General features: G+C 43.2%; 1 long non-coding RNA gene across 1 annotated transcript in view; it reads left to right on the top strand.

Moving 5' to 3' along the window:
* Window positions 1-15,905: 15,905 nt before the first annotated feature.
* LOC142661595 (uncharacterized) overlaps window positions 15,906-18,656 on the top strand; it is a 67,887-nt gene continuing 65,136 nt past the window's right edge. Inside the window, exon 1 of the long non-coding RNA XR_012850770.1 lies at window positions 15,906-15,984. This is a non-coding gene — a long non-coding RNA (uncharacterized LOC142661595). The remainder of the gene's footprint in view (window positions 15,985-18,656) is intronic.

The raw sequence follows: 18,656 nt of genomic DNA, 5'->3' as shown, positions 1-18,656 counted from the left end.
CGCTTAACAGTCCAAAAACTGTCTGTATATATATATATATATATATATATATACATATGCAGCCCCCGCAAGATCATGACAGTCATGTCCTGAAACACTCTGCGCTGCTGGAGACCCTCCTCGCCTGTGGTCTCCCTGTAGTCTCCATTCCCCTCCTAACATCGTGACATTGCCCTTGTTTCATACAGCCCAGTTCTCACTGATAATAAAAGATCAGCAGATTATTTTCCTGAAATACTCTGTGCTGCAAGAGCACATGCTTATTATACTGACAGCCCTAGACCTCTCATTGGACTTCAATTCACTCTATATATCATCATGAAAATGTATTGGCACCCATTAGATTAGTATATTCATCTCCTTAAATACTCTGTGCTGTTAAGGCCAGGATCACACACACAGTTTTGATGCAGTTTTCAATGCAGATTTTTGAACCAAAGCCAGGAGTAGGTCCATGCGGAAGGAAAGGTATAAAGAAAAGACTGATGAATCTCCTTTATCTTGTGTCCACTACTGTTTGGCTTAAAAAAAATACTGCACCAAAAACTGCATGTGTGTGATCCTGGTCTAAGGGTTCCTACAAGTTATTTTTCTAGCTGTGATGTGACGTTTGCCTCCATTCCCCTCATGTCACATGCGCCGCTCTCCTCACCAACATTATCTTAGGAGTGCACAGGTCACTACCCCAAGAAGATCAGCTCAGTCCTCAAATGGCCTTCCTTGTCCCCAACTACTTCTCTTATATCATGACATCATTATAAGCACAGTCCTAAGTTTTTACATGCAAAGCTACAAACACCCTAAAAACATGAAAATGTGACCACGGCAAGAGTGCAGAAAAATCACATATATGTATGAGAGATAGATAGATAGATAGATAGATAGATAGATAGATAGATAGATAGATAGATAGATAGATAGATAGATAGATAGATAGATAGATAGATAGATAGATAGATAGATAGATAGATAGATAGATAGATAGATAGATAGATAGATAGATAGAATTCTGCTGCATGTTTTCCGTCTGAAATTCCAGGATATAACTCAGGATAAGTAATGTATGTACAAAGTGACTCCACCAGCAGAATAGTGAGTGCAGCTCTGGAGTATAATACAGGATGTAACTCAGGATCAGTACAGGATAAGTAATGTATGTACACAGTGACTCCACCAGCAGAATAGTGAGTGCAGCTCTGGAGTATAATACAGGATGTAACTCAGGATCAGTACAGGATAAGTAATGTAATGTATGTACACAGTGACTCCACCAGCAGAATAGTGAGTGCAGCTCTGGAGTCTAATACATGATGTAACTCAGGATGAGTACAGGATAAGTAATGTAATGTATGTACACAGTGACTCCACCAGCAGAATAGTGAGTGCAGCTCTGGAGTATAATACTGGATGTAACTCAGGATCAGTACGGGATAAGTAATGTAATGTATGTACACAGTGACTCCACCAGCAGAATAGTGAGTGCAGCTCCGAAGTATAATACAGGATGTAACTCAGGATCAGTACAGGATAAGTAATGTAATGTATGTACACAGTGACTCCACCAGCAGAATAGTGAGTGCAGCTCTGGAGTATAATACAGGATGTAACTCAGGATCAGTACAGGATAAGTAATGTAATGTATGTACACAGCGACTCCACCAGTAGAATAATGAGTGCAGCTCTGGAGTATAATACAGGATGTAACTCAGGATCAGTACAGGATAAGTAATGTAATGTATGTACACAGTGACTCCACCAGCAGAATAGTGAGTGCAGCTCTGGAGTATAATAGAGTAACTCAGGATGAGTACAGGATAAGTAATGTAATGTATGTACACAGTGACCCCACCAGCAGAATAGTGAGTGCAGCTCTGGAGTATAATACAGGATATAACTCAGGATCAGTACAGGATAAATAATGTAATGTATGTACACAGTGACTCCACCAGCAGAATAGTGAGTGCAGCTCTGGAGTATAATACAGGATGTAACTCAGGATCAGTACAGGATAAGTAATGTAATGTATGTACACAGTGACTCCACCAGCAGAATAGTGAGTGCAGCTCTGGAGTATAATACAGGATGTAACTCAGGATCAGTACAGGATAAGTAATGTAATGTATGTACACAGTGACCCCACCAGCAGAATAGTGAGTGCAGCTCTGGAGTATAATACAGGATATAACTCAGGATCAGTACAGGATAAGTAATGTAATGTATGTACACAGTGACTCCACCAGCAGAATAGTGAGTGCAGCTCTGGAGTATAATACAGGATGTAACTCAGGATCAGTACAGGATAAGTAATGTAATGTATGTACACAGTGACTCCACCAGCAGAATAGTGAGTGCAGCTCTGGAGTATAATACAGGATGTAACTCAGGATCAGTACAGGATAAGTAATGTAATGTATGTACACAGTGACTCCACCAGCAGAATAGTGAGTGCAGCTCTGGAGTGTAATACAGGATATAACTCAGGATCAGTACAGGATGACACAGGTGACAGATTCTTGGATCACCTGAGTGACAGTATCAGACAGCGTCGCTCTTTACCTGTTTCATGCAGCGGTCACCCTGTCATTGGTAATTCTTAAAATATTCACAGCTTTTGACCTCTGCCCCTCTGACACGAGGATGCACTTTGTGGTTAAAAAATAAAAGGCTTGCAAAATATTGGGGAAGTGGTGATGATATTCTGTGTGTATTAAGGACATGAAAGTGTGAATGACCGCCTGACCCGACCAAGGGAAATTATATTATAAATAGAAATTTAGAAGTTTGATTTGTAGTTTACATCCCTAGTTAAGGGACTTTTGATAGAATGAAATATTGAAACAGCCCTCTAAACTATGAATCCCTCGCCCCAAGGTCAAGTATGGGGGGGGGGGTCTCACCCCAACCAGCTGCTTGTAGTTGTAAAGCCGCAATATTTATAATGTTGATGCCCATTGATCTGAATAAATGGCTATTATGTCTGCTGTTGGTTGGATACAGCTCTTGGCTATAGAGCTGAAGTGGCACAGCGGGGGGGGGGGGGGGGGATTCAAATACAGAAGAAGTGTCACTGCAATAAACACATTGGAATTGCACAAATAGTAATAAATGGTAATTCCCCAAAAATTAAGACCGAGGAGGAACTTGATAACTACCTTTAGGGCAGCTGTAAGATTCTAATTCTCCTTGGTTGCCCTGCATATTATTCACAGACTACAGGCTGCCATAAATAGCAGTCTGTATTATGCAGATGCAGGAGATGCTGCTTGTATATTAAACAGCATTTTCTGTGATCTTCGCCATTGACCCTTTGTTCACTACAATCAATACTAATTGCGGTGTACATAGGAGAAGATATAGGTCGACCCCTTTGATCACGATCGCTGCCCATGCCCTACCATATATGGGCACACAGTCCAGGGTCCATTGAAGAACCCCAGGGTTGACTAATAATATACTGTCTTAACAAGTGCCTGTGTATTCCTAGCCCTAGGATAATGTACTGGCATGTAGATCTATGCCAATACATTAGGGGTTGTCCAGGATTTAGAAAAACATGGCAGCTTCCAAAAACAGCGCCACACCTGTCCATGGTTTGTGTTTGGTATTGCAGCTCAGTTCCAGTGAAGTGAATAAGACTGAGCTGCAATACCACACATAACCTGTGGACAGGTGTGGAGCTGTTTTTGTAAGAAATCAAGCATGGTTTTTTCGAAACCTTTTAGGTAAAAATAAAAATTCTTTGATGATAAAAAATAATCAAAAATAATGGTGAATAAGACATAAAATAAAGTTTTTAAAAAATCCCAAGATAGTAAATAATAAAGACATATCTGGTATCCCCATAACTGTAACAACATGGCAGAACTTTTTTTTTCAATTTACTCCATAATATAAATGAAAGTACATGAAATGGTAATGTATATGCACCCTGGTGCCTTAAAAAAGTACAACTATTCATAGAAAAAAACAACATAAAACTCCTACATCAGTGTAAAAATAAAAATAGTTTGGGGCCGAGATGGTAAAAGCGCCCACTGCCACCTCAAAAGGAGTTTCTTACTGAGCTAGTGACATTGGCTCCGAGTTATTGGCAGATTGTTGACCCTGTTCACACAGAGGTTTTTTTTACTGTGGAAACCGCATCGGAAACAATGGCAAAAAATGGTCGAAATCGCCTACCATTGAAATCAAGGCGGTTTTTTCCCGTGAGCGGGAAAAAAACGCTTGCGTGAAAAAGAAGCGACATGCCCTTTCTTCATGCGTTTCCATCTCTGACCTAAATGGGAGGCAGAGAAATCGAAACGCACGAAGCTAAACAGGCAGGTCTAAGGGTATGTTCACACTGAGTGTTTTTACATGGTTTTTGACACGGAAACTGCAGCAAAAAATGGCCGAAATCGCCTCCCATTGATTTCAATGGGAGGTGGAGGCGTTTTCTCCCCGCGAGCGGTAAAAACCTTTCGCGTGAGAAAGAAGCGACATGCCCTATCTTCGGGCGTTTACGTCTCTGACCTCCCATTGACAACAATGGGAGGCAGAGAAAGCGTATTTAGCAGAGTATTTTGCCCGCGGCGGTAAATGGCGGCGGGCGAAAAACGCCACGAAAAATGCGGCAAACGGCGTGCAGGCAGAGCAAAATATGCCTCAAAATTCCAGACGGAATTTTGAAGCAGATTTTTCTACCTGCACAAAATTCTGTGTGAGTGGGGCCTTAGAAAGATAAGGGGGTGCTCTATAATAAGCTATTGGAAAGCAAGGGGCCCATATACTGTTTTTGCATGGGGGCCCTTTGCTGTCTCTGTCGGCCCCCCGGTTATGGGTGCCGGAGTCTCCATTGTAACCTTGTATGGATCTTTGAATTCAATCATAATTTTTACAATTTGTTTTAATTTTTTTTACTTGCAAATCTCTTATTTTTGACGATTTCGGAATGAACTGACGGGCGGTAATCACAGTTCTCCTTCACGGTCGTCTTTTCCAGCAAATAGTCCTGACTAGTACGGGCAGCTAAGGAGTTAAGTGCAATGCTCTTGAGGTTGAACAGAAATCAGCAAGTGACAGAGTGCTGTGTGACAGAGTTATACAAGGACAGACAGTGGGGCCCCCTCCCTCCTCACTGCAGGTCTCCTTCCTCCTCCTCCTCCTCCTTCTTCTGTCTCCTCTTCTCTCTCAGCTTTGTTCCCGGTCCCTTTTCTTCTTCTTCTGCTTTACCTGCGTCTTTACCGCCTCACTGCCCCTCACACATTCATCGGTAGCCCCAAAGCCCTTTCCCTAGCCCTGCACTCCTTCCTACAGTGCCCCACTCCCCCGCCGCCCATATCTCCTGCTATATTTAGTCGCACTCGATCCTGTCTGGCTATTCCCAGCTGGGCCCGGCCTCTTCATAAGCTTTGTTCTGGTCGCCCATCATGGGAATTCCACTTGCAAAACCTTCTTTACTTGCAACAGAGCAATTGTGACTTGAATCCGTAAGCTGCAGAGCATTGTGCTGCAGAGCACTGCGCCTTTAATTCTACTTGTGCGCCGCAAACCGCCCAACGTTTCCTGCAAAGTTGCCTGTCGCGAACATTCCCAGCTGTATATTATGCTAGCTAATAGGCAATACTTTCTCTCTGCAGTCTACTACTCCCATGATCCAAGCCATGGCGGAGCCGCGACCTCCCACCGCTAACCGCCATCAGACCTTCCTATCATCAGATATTGCCAGACAATGTCGCTCTGCAGAGCATCGCACCCATAGAGACCAAAGGCAGAATGCCTTTGCAGAGTCTTGTTCCCGGCTCAGCTGTTGGGGTAGTCCTCTTATTGTGGTGGAATGCGTTTTCGTTTTTTTATATTTTTTGGCCCTTTTTTGTAATTTTTTTGAAATGGTAAATTACGGGAAATTCGAAATAAAATTCTTCTAATATAAAAGTCGCCATACTAAACACGGGCGTTCATTACAAAATCCACAACGTTCTGCCGGATCGGAAATATAATTGATAGTATCGGCGCCCGATACATTTTTTGACCTTTTGACAATATTTTTCCCGTCAAATTTAAATGGAATCTGCGACGTAGGCTCTGAACAGATGTGAACAGAGACTTAGTTGCATGGACTGTATATTTCATGTATACTCCACGTGTCATACATTGTATTTAGTCTATTTGCCAAGAACCCGGGGGCATTGGGAAATTTGCCAGCCGACGCGGGTATGAGGGTGCCAGGTTAGATATCGTGTAGACAAATCTGTCATTTCATTCTTTTCCTATATTATGGAATTGTTATATTTGGAATTCTCTATGACATGGCGGTCACCAGCACCCCATGATCACCCCGCTATACGCGGCACCTGTTTTCTTCTGATGTCGTTGCCCCATTACTTGCGAATGGAGCGATTCCGGTAATACAAGTCTATTATGGAATTGCTGTATAAGCAATTTCCTGATATCTAAGAAATAACTTGTCACGATTGCAATTATTTCTACTGGTGAAAAAAGATTGCGACGGATACATTTTTCGTTGGATTGCATAGATTTCCATAAACTGACCTTTTTGTAACCGTGGATGCAGAAATTATGGTCAAGGAAACGATCGCAAAGACTGAATTATCTATTATTAACTAACCGCACGCGGCCGAAAAAAAAACATTTTTAGGCGATGGACGCTACCACCATCATTTAAAGTAATCTGAAAGTCCAGCCCTATGGCGGCGATTGCCAATAGTATTGGGGTAGTAGTATCCCTGTGGGGGGCGTGTTGGGCCCGCTATGGAGTGCAATGAGACCCTACTACAGACAGGGCCCCGTACACACGACCGTATCTTCATCTATCCCGAAATACTTATTTTACTGTTATCCGTATTTTATCCGTATATACAGAAGGGTGTCCATAAATACGGTCCGTATTGCATCCGTAAAAAAAGGGTGCAAATTTTGGCACCAACATGTTGCATAGCAACGCTTCCATATATACGGACGGTTTATGGATGCACATCCATAGCCGTCCGTATTTACGGAAGCTCCCATAGACATAGGAAAGGTGTCCGTATCCAATAGAACTGTATGGGTCCGTAATTACGGATGCAAAATACGGTCGTGTGCATGGGGCCTTAGTCTGCCATGCCGACTTGTTAGATATGGCATGGTGTGTGTATATAAATGAGGCCTAGCGTGTGATTTCCATGGTGCCATGTACCAATGGGCGAAACACACATATATATATATAAAGAATATATTCTGGAAATCACACACTAGGCCTCATTTATCAAAACTGTCTAAGCAAAACACTGGCCTTGTTGCCCATAGCAACCAATCTCAGTTCAGCTTTCATTTTTGAAGAGCAATGAAAGCAAAGCTCTGATTGGTTGCTAGGGTTTTTCTTTTATTAATCTTCCAAAACCCATAGATACAAACTATATATACACAGTACAGACCATATATATTGCACCATATATCTTTGCGTATAGGTATAATATATATATTTTGAAGACGACATCCCTTTGGCGCACACCGCGGCATCATGTGGTGCACTCCACATCTAACTTGATTCAATACGTGCGAAATGCACCAGCATCAATAGTCCCATCGGCCCGAGAAAATTATAAAAAATTAGGAAGCGCTGTTCACACGGTCCGCCGTGCGCCAATTTTATTTTTTTTAAAAACGCTGTGTAACCGATAGTCGTCTACTATAGACGAGCAAACTGCGATTAACCTATAAAAGTAACTTTTTTTGGGCGATTGTTTTATATGGGACATTTTATCTTTTAAGGCCTCAGCTCCTTCCTTTCTGCGGTCCGCGTCCTCCGTTAGCGGCGCTCAGTGATATTCAGCGGGTATGTTTCTGTGTCTCTGGCAGTCGCTCTCGTCTTTGTGTCCCCCTTTTCTCCCTCTCACCTCTCCCCTCCCCCCATGTCTCTCTTCTTCCCTCCCCCCATCCTCTCTCCCTCCCTGCGGCTCTGTACTGGATGAGGAGATGGAATTTTTCGCCTTGGCTTTGAGCCAGCGCTGCCTCTCCAAGCAAAGAGGAGAGAACGAGGGAGAGATAGAAGAGAGAGAGGAAGAAGTGAGGGGCGAACACAGAGGAGAGAGGCTGGGAAAGGGTCGTCAGCGTAAAATGATAAAAGGGGGGGAAATGTCACCGAGGACCAATAGGGACCGGGATGAAATTAAAGGGTATTTCCATACAAAATGTATTTCTACAAGACGCCGTCAGTGTAAGGAGACGATTAAGAAAAATCCTCTCTTAACTCTGGAAATCGAGACGTGAAACATCTCGAAGCTTTGCGGGGCGGTCAATCTGGATAAAAATTCTCCTCAGAAATGCAACAAAATAGTAAAAAGTCACTTTTTGGGGAGGAGACGTGCAGGATCTGCATTTACTCATGGTGCCGTTTCTTCAGGGTTGTCCCCATTTGGGACATCAAAAATTGCAAAAATAAGTCCCCGGCTCGTCCTTTCGTGACGTTTTTTTTAAATATCCGGTTCAGCCATTTATCTGCATCTAAGTGACCACCAGTAATGACCGCGATTACAGTGTCCATACAGGTTGTCCCCTCATGTTCCCAGGAACTATTGTTTTTTGAAATCCAAAATTGTGACCAAATAATATTAGAGGGTTAGCTATATATTAGGGTAAGGTCTCTCTGAAGCATCACTGATGGACAAATCTTTTCGGTCACTGATACGAGATCATGTTTCGAACCCCACAGTCATAGGAACCAGCATGTCTCTGCACAGTGATAGTGATGGGAGGGTTATTTCACTGTGATTGACTGCCAGGAAGACCAGAGAGAGGAAGTGTCTCTGGGTCACCAGCTGACAGAAAATGAAGCCCCTTGAGAGCTAATATGGCGGGCAATAGTAGGTGTCAGACAGCTACTTCCTGTCCAAGGAAAGTGATAAACAGCTGAGCACAATCACTGTACATAGAGTGTATTCACGCCACGTTCGCAGTGTAAGTTCAGTGTACGCGCCGGAAAGACTCCCAGGCACACACGGCGAACTACTCTATAGGGTCCCATTCACCCCATTGGCCTGGTATATGTTGAGAATTGTAACAAAGAGTTAATCCAGGCTGTTGTCATGGTAGCCATCTTGAATTAACCCATGCGTAAAGCGTTTCCTCGGTAATCCCTCCTTTGGAGACTCAAAATGGCTTCTTGAGAAGCTGCTTTTGCTCATTGAGATTCTTAGTTCACATTAGTTAGAAGCGGGTTCTGTGATAAGCCGGGCGCGGTGGTGACGGAGACGCTTCTCACAGCTGCGCCAGAATCGGAAAACTTCTGAGAACATTGATAATACCGTATATCACCCGCTGCGCAGGAAGCTTGTATCATTACCAACCCCCGGCTGCCATTGAGTTTTAATGGGGAAAGCGAATAGTTGACAGGAAGAGGGTGGAGAGGACGAGCAGAATTTCCACCCTTTATCAGTTGATAACACTGACACGTTAAATCTGTCTTTACGGGATGATCATATCCAGAGGGGAAAGGAAAAAGCTCTCGAAGAAGTCTCCTCCCAGTGTGAACATGGTCTTTGTTGACCAATACATGAGAATAACCAAAAACGAAAAGAACAAAAAGCCATTTCCCCTAAAAGAAAAAAGAAAAAAAACATGCCCACTTCAGTTTTTTCCTTCTGGGTGAGATCCGTTTTTGTCACTGATAGCACCCTGAACCTATTCATTTCAACGGGCCCATGCACACTTCCGTTATTTTGACGAATCCGTTGTTCCGTCCCTCAAATGTAGAGCATGTCCTACTTTGGTCAGTGATTCCGTGATCGTGGGGCCCATAGAAGTCAATGGGTCGGTCAAAAAAACGGACGGCACACGGAAGGCTTCCGTGTGCCGTCCGTTTTTGACGGATCCGTTGCCCTAGCAACGCCAGGGCGTGCCAAAGTTCACAGACATGTGACAAGTTCAAATAAAGTTCAATACCTTCCGTTTTCTTAACGGAAACACGGAAGCGAAGCGGAAGCACAACGTCCGTTTAAAACGGAAACACGGAACGGACACTGAGTACACACGGAAACCACACGGATACCAAAACGGACACACGGATCCGTCAAAAACGGCCGAGGAAACGGTGATGGAAGTGTTCATGAGGCCTTACAGCCCCACAGAGCTTTTTACCCAGATTTCTACTTCTGCGTGTCTAATCACTGTTTACCTTGATAGATTTGCCACTTAGGAAATTAGAAAGCGAGGTGGCAACTTCTATGAGTGGCATAATGGCAGCCATATATTGTTTGCTACTCAATGGGGCCCTCCACCTATCATGTGTCCTTTATTATACTTGTGTCTTCTAAGGCTTCATTCACATCTGTGTTGGAGCCTCCGTTGCAGATTCCATCAAAAATGGCCGACGCATGACGGAAAGCTATACAACCCATCGGGCGCCGTTGTTTTCCATCATGTGACAAATCCGTCACAGCATTGAATTCTTCTGCTCCTATGACAGGATAGAAAAACAGAATTCGTAGTGCAGATGCGAACATAGCCTTACATGGCAGAGGTGCGACTGGTCCCCCACTTAGCTACGCACCTTTGAAAGGTATTATAAGTTCAACATAGCAAGCACTGTTATTGGGCACTGTAGTAGGCGCTATGATAGGGGCACTATAGCAAGAACTATTATAGGGGCACTGTAGTAGGCACTATTATAGGGGCACTGTAGTAGGCACTATTATAGGGGCACTGTAGTAGGCACTATTATAGGGGCACTGTAGTAGGCACTATTATAGGGGCACTGTAGTAGGCACTATTATAGGGGCACTGTAGTAAAAACTATTATAGGGGCACTGTAGTAGGCACTATTATAGGGGCACTGTAGTAAATACTATTATAGGGGCACTGTAGTAAGCACTATTATAGGGGCACTGTAGTAGGCACTATTATAGGGGCACTGTAGTAGGCACTATTATAGGGGCACTGTAGTAGGCACTATTATAGGGGCACTGTAGTAGGCACTATTATAGGGGCACTGTAGTAGGCACTATTATAGGGGCACTGTAGTAGGCACTATTATAGGGGCACTGTAGTAGGCACTATTATAGGGGCACTGTAGTAGGCACTATTATAGGGGCACTGTGGTATGTACTATTATAGGGGCACTGTAGTAAGCACTATTATAGGGGCACTGTAGTAGGCACTATTATAGGGACACTGTAGTAGGCACTATTATAGGGGCCCTGTAGGAAGCACTATTATAGGGGCACTGTAGTAGGCACTATTATAAGGGCACTGTAGTAGGCACTATTATAGGGACACTGTAGTAGGCACTATTATAGGGGCACTGTAGTATGCACTATTATAGGGGCACTGTAGTAGGCACTATTATAGGGGCACTGTAGTAAATACTATTATAGGGGCACTGTAGTAAATACTATTATAGGGGCACTGTAGTAGGCACTATTATAGGGGCACTGTAGTAAGCACTATTATAGGGGCACTGTAGTAAGCACTATTATAGCGACACTGTAGTAAACACTATTATAGGGACACTATAGTATGCACTATTATAGGGGCACTGTAGTAGGCACTATTATAGGGACACTGTAGTATGCACTATTGAGAGGCACTGTAGTAGGCAATATTATAGGGGCACTGTAGTAAGCACTATTATAGGGGCACTTTAGCAAGCACTATTATAGGGGCACTGTAGTAGGCACTATTATAGGGACACTGTAGTAAGCACTATTATAGGGACACTGTAGTAGGCACTATTATAGGGACTCTGTAGTAAGCACTATTATAGGTACACTGTAGTAAGCACTATTATAGGGGCACTGTAGTAGGCACTATTATAGGGGCACTGTAGTAGGCACTATTATAGGGGCACTGTAGTAAGCGCTATTATAGGGGCACTATAGCAAGCACTATTATAGGGGCACTGTAGTAAGCACTATTATAGGGACACTGTAGTATGCACTATTATGGGGGCACTGTAGTAGGCACTATTATAGGGGCACTGTAGTAAGCACTATTATAGGGGCACTATAGCAAGCACTATTATAGGGGCACTGTAGTGGACACTATTATAGGGGCATTGTAGTAAGCACTATTATAGGGGCACTATAGCAAGCACTATTATAGGGGCACTGTAGTAGGCACTATTATAGGGACACTGTAGTAAGCACTATTATAGGGACACTGTAGTAAGCACTATTATAGGGACACTGTAGTAAGCACTATTATAAGGACACTGCAGTAGGCACTATAATAGGGGCCCTGTAGTAGGCACTATTATAGGAGCTCTGTAGTAGGCACTATTATTGGGGCACCGTAGTAAGCACTATTATAGGGGATCGGTAGTAAGCACTATTATAGGGGCACGGTAGTAGGCACTGTTACAGGGGGGGCTGCAGTAGGTACTATTATAAGGGCACTGTAGTAAGATCTATTATGGGGCACTGTAGTAAGCACTATTATAGGGACACTGTAGTAAGCACTATTATAAGGACACTGCAGTAGGCACTATAATAGGGGCCCTGTAGTAGGCACTATTATAGGAGCTCTGTAGTAGGCACTATTATTGGGGCACCGTAGTAAGCACTATTATAGGGGATCGGTAGTAAGCACTATTATAGGGGCATGGTAGTAGGCACTGTTACAGGGGGGGCTGCAGTAGGTACTATTATAAGGGCACTGTAGTAAGATCTATTATGGGGCACTGTAGTAAGCACTATTATAGGGGCACGGTAGGAGGCACTGTTATAGGGGGGCTGTAGTAGGTACTATTATGGGGCACTGTAATAGGCACAAAAAAGTAGAGAGACCGCAGCACACACGTTAACCAGGTATCAAAAAAAGGTGTCTTTATTTCACCATAAGTAGCGACGTTTCGACCCAAGTGAGGGTCTTTTTCAATCAAATAGGCACCATTATAGGGGAACTGAAGTATACATTATTATAGGGCCACTGTAGTAAGCACTATTATAGGGGCACGGTAGGAGGCACTGTTATAGGGGGGCAGTAGTAAGATCTATTATGGGGCACTGTAATAGGCACCATTATAGGGGCACTGAAGTATACATTATTATAGGGGCACTGTAGGAAGCACTGTAATAGGGAAACTTTGGCACACCATATTAAAATTGCTATCAAGCGGGCATTATTCTAGGGGCACTTTGGCAGGTACTATTAGAAGGGCACTGTGGTGTCAGGCACTTTATAGGGACCCTAACAAGGCAGGATTCGGATTGTATGATGCTATTATTTGATGGTTTGGCACTGTTATGTGGATTTTATAGGGTCGTTTTGCTGTTGTCTAGAACAAGGTTTCCATCTTCATACTCACAACACTGAGAAACGTCTCCTAGACAAGTGGTCTGCAACCTGTAGCTCTCCAGCTGTTGTGAAACTACAACTCCCAGCATGCCCTTAATGCCATGACTGGAGAGCAACGGGTTGTACTAGACTTTCTTAGACTGTAAGAGAAATGTCAAAGGACAAATAGAAATCCATAAAGCGGATTGTGACTCTTCCCACAAACATTATGTTTACCGTAAGCTGCGAGCCGAGGTCTCCACTTCATCTGCGATACGTACGACGCTACGTTACGGTAATGATGATTTAGCCTAGATAAGTAAAGTACATTTATCATATGGCTTAATACATTTAGCTTTAATTCCCCTGCAGTCGAAGGGTCGGAAGTGCGCCCTGATGGATGTAATGAGGTCGCAGACATTCTTTATATTAAACTTCACTTGAAAATATTAAAAACTATTAGTCAAACGCTGTACATGACAGAAATCAGCAGGGGACATGTAGTAGTGCAGCCTCAGGCTTCGGCCTGCAACTTCAAATGGGTGTGTCCCTCCACTGATTGGTCAGTGTCAGTCTATGTAAGGACTCACACCTAACTGGTAACACCCAGTTGTCAATTTATTCCTAAATTTCTAGGAAGAATAACAGAGGGACGGCACAACACAGAGTTCTAAGAAAAGATGCTCCAGAATTGTTATTTCAAGGGGAATACAAGTATTTAATAAAACAGACGTGTCAGGAGAGGGGACAGATCCGCTTTAATAGTAGTACATGATGTAATTTGAGGTTCCTCCTCTGAATGGCTGCAGATGTCGGCGTGTCCTGGGTTCCGCTAAAAAATCCCTAAATCTTTCACCTTCTAAGAACAAATTTTCAACATTTTTCAGAGTTGTATAAATCATGTCCACAGGAGGAAAAATCGACAGGAAACACCTTGCACATAATAGTCATGGGGAGGGACCTGCCTATGAAATGGAGACTGTGCTAACTCCACGTGTCTGTCCCTCATTACTATAAATCTATTTGTTGTTTTTATGTTTAACTGGACTAAAGCTCCTCGTTATTATGGTGTAGTATGCGTGACTGTATGATTCAGACCTGCGTTACATATGTAATGTATGTACACAGTGACTCCACCAGCAGAATAGTGAGTGCTGCTCTGGAGTATAATACGGGATGTAACTCAGGATCAGTACAGGATAAGTAATGTAATGTATGTACACAATGACTCCACCAGCAGAATAGTGAGTGCAGCTCTGGAGTATAATACAGGATGTAACTCAGGATCAGTACAGGATAAGTAATGTAATGTATGTACACAGTTACTCCACTAGCAGAATAGTGAATGCAGCTCTGGAGTATAACACAGGATGTAACTCAGGATCAGTACAGGATAAGTAATGTAATGTATGTACACAGTGACTCCACCAGTAGAATAGTGAGTGCAGCTCTGGAGTATAATACATGATATAACTCAGGATCAGTGCAGGATAAGTAATGTAATGTATGTACACAGTGACTACACCAGCAGAATAGTGAGTGCAGCTCTGGAGTATTATACAGGATGTAACTCAGGATCAGTACAGGATAAGTAATGTAATGTATGTACACAGTGACTACACCAGCAGAATAGTGAGCGCAGATCTGGAGTATAATACAGGATGTAACTCAGGATCAGTACAGGATAAGTAATGTAATGTATGTACATGGTGACTCCACCAGCAGAATAGTGAGTGCAGCTCTGGAGTATAATACAGGATATAACTCAGGATCAGTGCAGGATAAGTAATGTAATGTATGTACACAGTGACTACACCAGCAGAACAGTGAGTATAGCTCTGGAGTATAATACAGGATGTAACTCAGGATCAGTACAGGATAAGTAATGTAATGTATTTACACAGTGACTGCACCAGCAGAATAGTGAGTGCAGCTCTGGAGTATAATACAGGATGTAACTCAGGATCAGTACAGGATAAGTAATGTAATGTATGTACACAGTGACTCCACCAGCAGAATAGTGAGTGCAGCTCTGGAGTATAATACAGGATGTAACTCAGGATCAGTACAGGATAAGTAATGTAATGTATGTACACATTGACCACCAGCAGAATAGTGAGTGCAGCTCTGGAGTATAATACAGTGTGTAACTCAGGATCAGTACAGGATAAGTAATGTAATGTATGTACACAGTGACTCCACCAGCAGAATAGTGAGTGCAGCTCTGGAGTATAATACAGGATGTAACTCAGGATCAATACAGGATAAGTAATGTAATGTATGTACACATTGACCACCAGCAGAATAGTGAGAGCAGCTCTGGAGTATAATACAGGATGTAACTCAGGATCAGTACAGGATAAGTAATGTAATGTATATACACAGTGACTCCTCCAGCAGAATAGTGAGTGCAGCTCTGGAGTATAATACAGGATGTAACTCAGGATCAGTACAGGATAAATAATGTAATGTATATACACAGTGACTCCTCCAGCAGAATAGTGAGTGCAGCTCTGGAGTATAATACAGGATGTAACTCAGGATCAGTACAGGATTATGCAATATTGTAGTAAAATGTGGAATAGTGACCAGAATGTTATATATTTTAGGTATTACAGACGCGTGGTCTGAATTTTCTCTTCTCATCTGTTTTCAGGGACAATGGATGATATAGGGCTGCAATCCCAAAGAAAATACAAATGTTGCATGCCGGACTTCCGCTTCTGCAATAAGGTAGATAACATTATAACTATGTATATGTATTGTAACACGGTATAAATGTGAGGTCCGGAGTACTGCAGTCATAGTAATGGCATCTTTAACCCTGTTATTATATAGCGCTGGCATTTACAGACGTTTTGGGTTGGTAGGATTATTAGTAAAATTAGGATTCTGGGTAAAATACCATTCGAGGTTCTGGATGATTGGTAGCAATTGTGGAAAACCAAATTAGACAGATCTGTATGGTCACCAGACGCATCCACACCTGTCAGTAATGATCGCTCAGATCACTCATAATAGGATTCTGTCTGGGCTGGACTATTATTAGGGAAACACAACCTGCAATTTTGCCCCAAAAAAATTACCAAGGAGGATATAAAAACTCAATCTGAACATTCGGAGGGATTCCAGTATGGACGGACGATTAGAAGCGTACCTATAGGGGCTGGTGTAAAAACCCATTTATAATTACCCTATATGGGAATCCTGAGTTAATAGAGGGCGATCCCTTAGTTCAGGAGCCTCCTCTATTAGCTAGAGCGACTACAAAGAGTGTCTCTCACTCTGGAGGACCTGGCATGTCCGGCATTACACAGACAGTATATTGATTTTAATTGGAACTGTGTAATGCTTCACTTCACCTGTGGCGGCGCTGCAGAGGAATTGAACACTTGCGGCCAGGTTCTCCCATAGATCAAATCTGATCGCTTGAGATCAGAGCAGCAGTTTTATGTAAATGAAGCTTAAATATAGTACGATGAAAGGGGTTGTCACTTTCTCTACCGTTTTCATAATCTCTGCTTGCTGTCAGTGAATGGTAATATTTATTGTTTATATTTAGAGGCTGAAACCTAACCTTGCTAAGACCATTGTAGCTTGTCACAATGTATCAGTGTAGGAAATAGCTATAGTTTCCTCTAATACAGGGCAGGAGAGAGATTGGTCCTGATATATTGTATCACTACTGCTTTGTAACTACCTTTCAGCTGTGTGACCAGGATGTGGTCAGGAGGGGTTTTCAGTTTTTTAAATGTAAGCAAGAATGTTTCCACTCCCCGACAACAAGCATAGATCTTGAAATATTTTCATTATGCAATGATTTCAGTTTTATTTGCAACAGATTGGAGAACCCCTTTAAATGGGTCGTTCCCTTTTTGGATGAAGCCTTTTTTATTTGACAGGTCACACAATCATGAGCTGCAGGGCAAATAGAGCAAAAATCGATCGGGCCACCCATATAATGCATTAACTTGTTGGACCCTTCCAGAAAGAGAAATGACCCCCTGCCCTAGTCTGGTCACTTAGGCTAGGGGGGTCAGCAACCGTCTGCACTCCAGCTGTTGTAAAACTACAACTCCCAGCATGCCCTGACAGCCAAAGGCTTTATTATCCAGCTAAAGGCTCTCCGGGCACGCTGGGAATTGTAGTTCCACTACAGCTGGAGTGCCAAAGGTTGCTGACGCCTAGGCCAAAAGTTTGGTTCGGCCCCTAGCCCATCATCGAAATAACCTGGCCAAGGCAGAGTGGCTAATTGGCATCCCCCGGCACCCATCACCTGGGGCACATGCCCGGCTAGCTCCATTTTTTTGGTGGGCCCCACATTGACGGCCCTGGTTCGAGGCTTGCTATTGTCTTGTCACATCCTGTCAGTGCACAGGACATACGCTTGATCAATGTTTGTCAGCGCCAGTCACTGTCATTGTGTCTGAGGAGGAATGTTTTGTGGGGCGTAAAGGATTTTTTTTTTCCCGTTTTGGCATTGTGTCACACAAAGGGGGTCCCCGGGGGTCTCCATATCAAGCAGTAACCCTGCAGATAGATAGGAGCGGCTGACTAGGTTACAGGTCACTTCCTATCTGATGCGGCATATGAGACTTCAGCTGTTCAGCCGCTGTGACCTCTGCTTGCCTTTTGACCTTGTCTGCAGTCCCAGACTGTCTGCAGCTGGGATGTTGTTACCTTTGACCCTTGTCTGTCTCAATAACAAACCCCCCCCCACCCCCCACCCCAGCTTGTGACCCTTCCCACACAACTAAAAAAAGTGCTCTGGTTCCAGATTCAGTGGCAGCTCAATGCCAGTCTGCAGCATACAGGCACACATTTGCATCAATTTCAATTCATCATTATTTTCAAGATCTGTGCTTGCTGCAAATGAATGGAAACATTCAGAACCTGAAATCCTAAACCTGTCCAATTCATGCAGCTGCAGGTCTGACACACTGTAACAAGCCGCACACCTGATAATCAGGACGAGTTTTCAGCTCCGGAATTTAAAGAATGAATGTTTCAGTGCGCCGACAGCAAGCAGAGGTCTTGAAAGGGGGCGAGGAATTGAAGAAATTATATTAGAAAGAACATTTGGTTTGGACTGATGACACCAAAGAGTGACTTTATCAATGGATTTACGCCAGGTTTTTTTGGGCTTAAAAAAGTTTGCATCATGGCGCGCACATGGCGACTTTTATCTGCACTTGCCAGTTTTGAAAAGTGGGTGGGGTTTACCTGCAGTGGGCGTGGTCTCATAGAAGGAAGGTGTAGATTTTATTTTGTGACTTAAAATAATCTCAAATGTGCCAAGTTTATTAAAAGGCGTTCTCCTTTTAAATAAATTTGGCGCAATTCACTCTAACAAGACTGGCGTATGAAACGGGAGCGGGAACATGGAGGGGGGTCATCATTGGGCC

The sequence above is a fragment of the Rhinoderma darwinii genome, chromosome 10 (assembly GCF_050947455.1).
Source record: "Rhinoderma darwinii isolate aRhiDar2 chromosome 10, aRhiDar2.hap1, whole genome shotgun sequence".
Lineage (NCBI taxonomy): Eukaryota > Metazoa > Chordata > Amphibia > Anura > Rhinodermatidae > Rhinoderma > Rhinoderma darwinii.
Note: the sequence above shows the minus strand (reverse complement) of the source record. Positions and strands in the feature narration are given on the sequence as shown.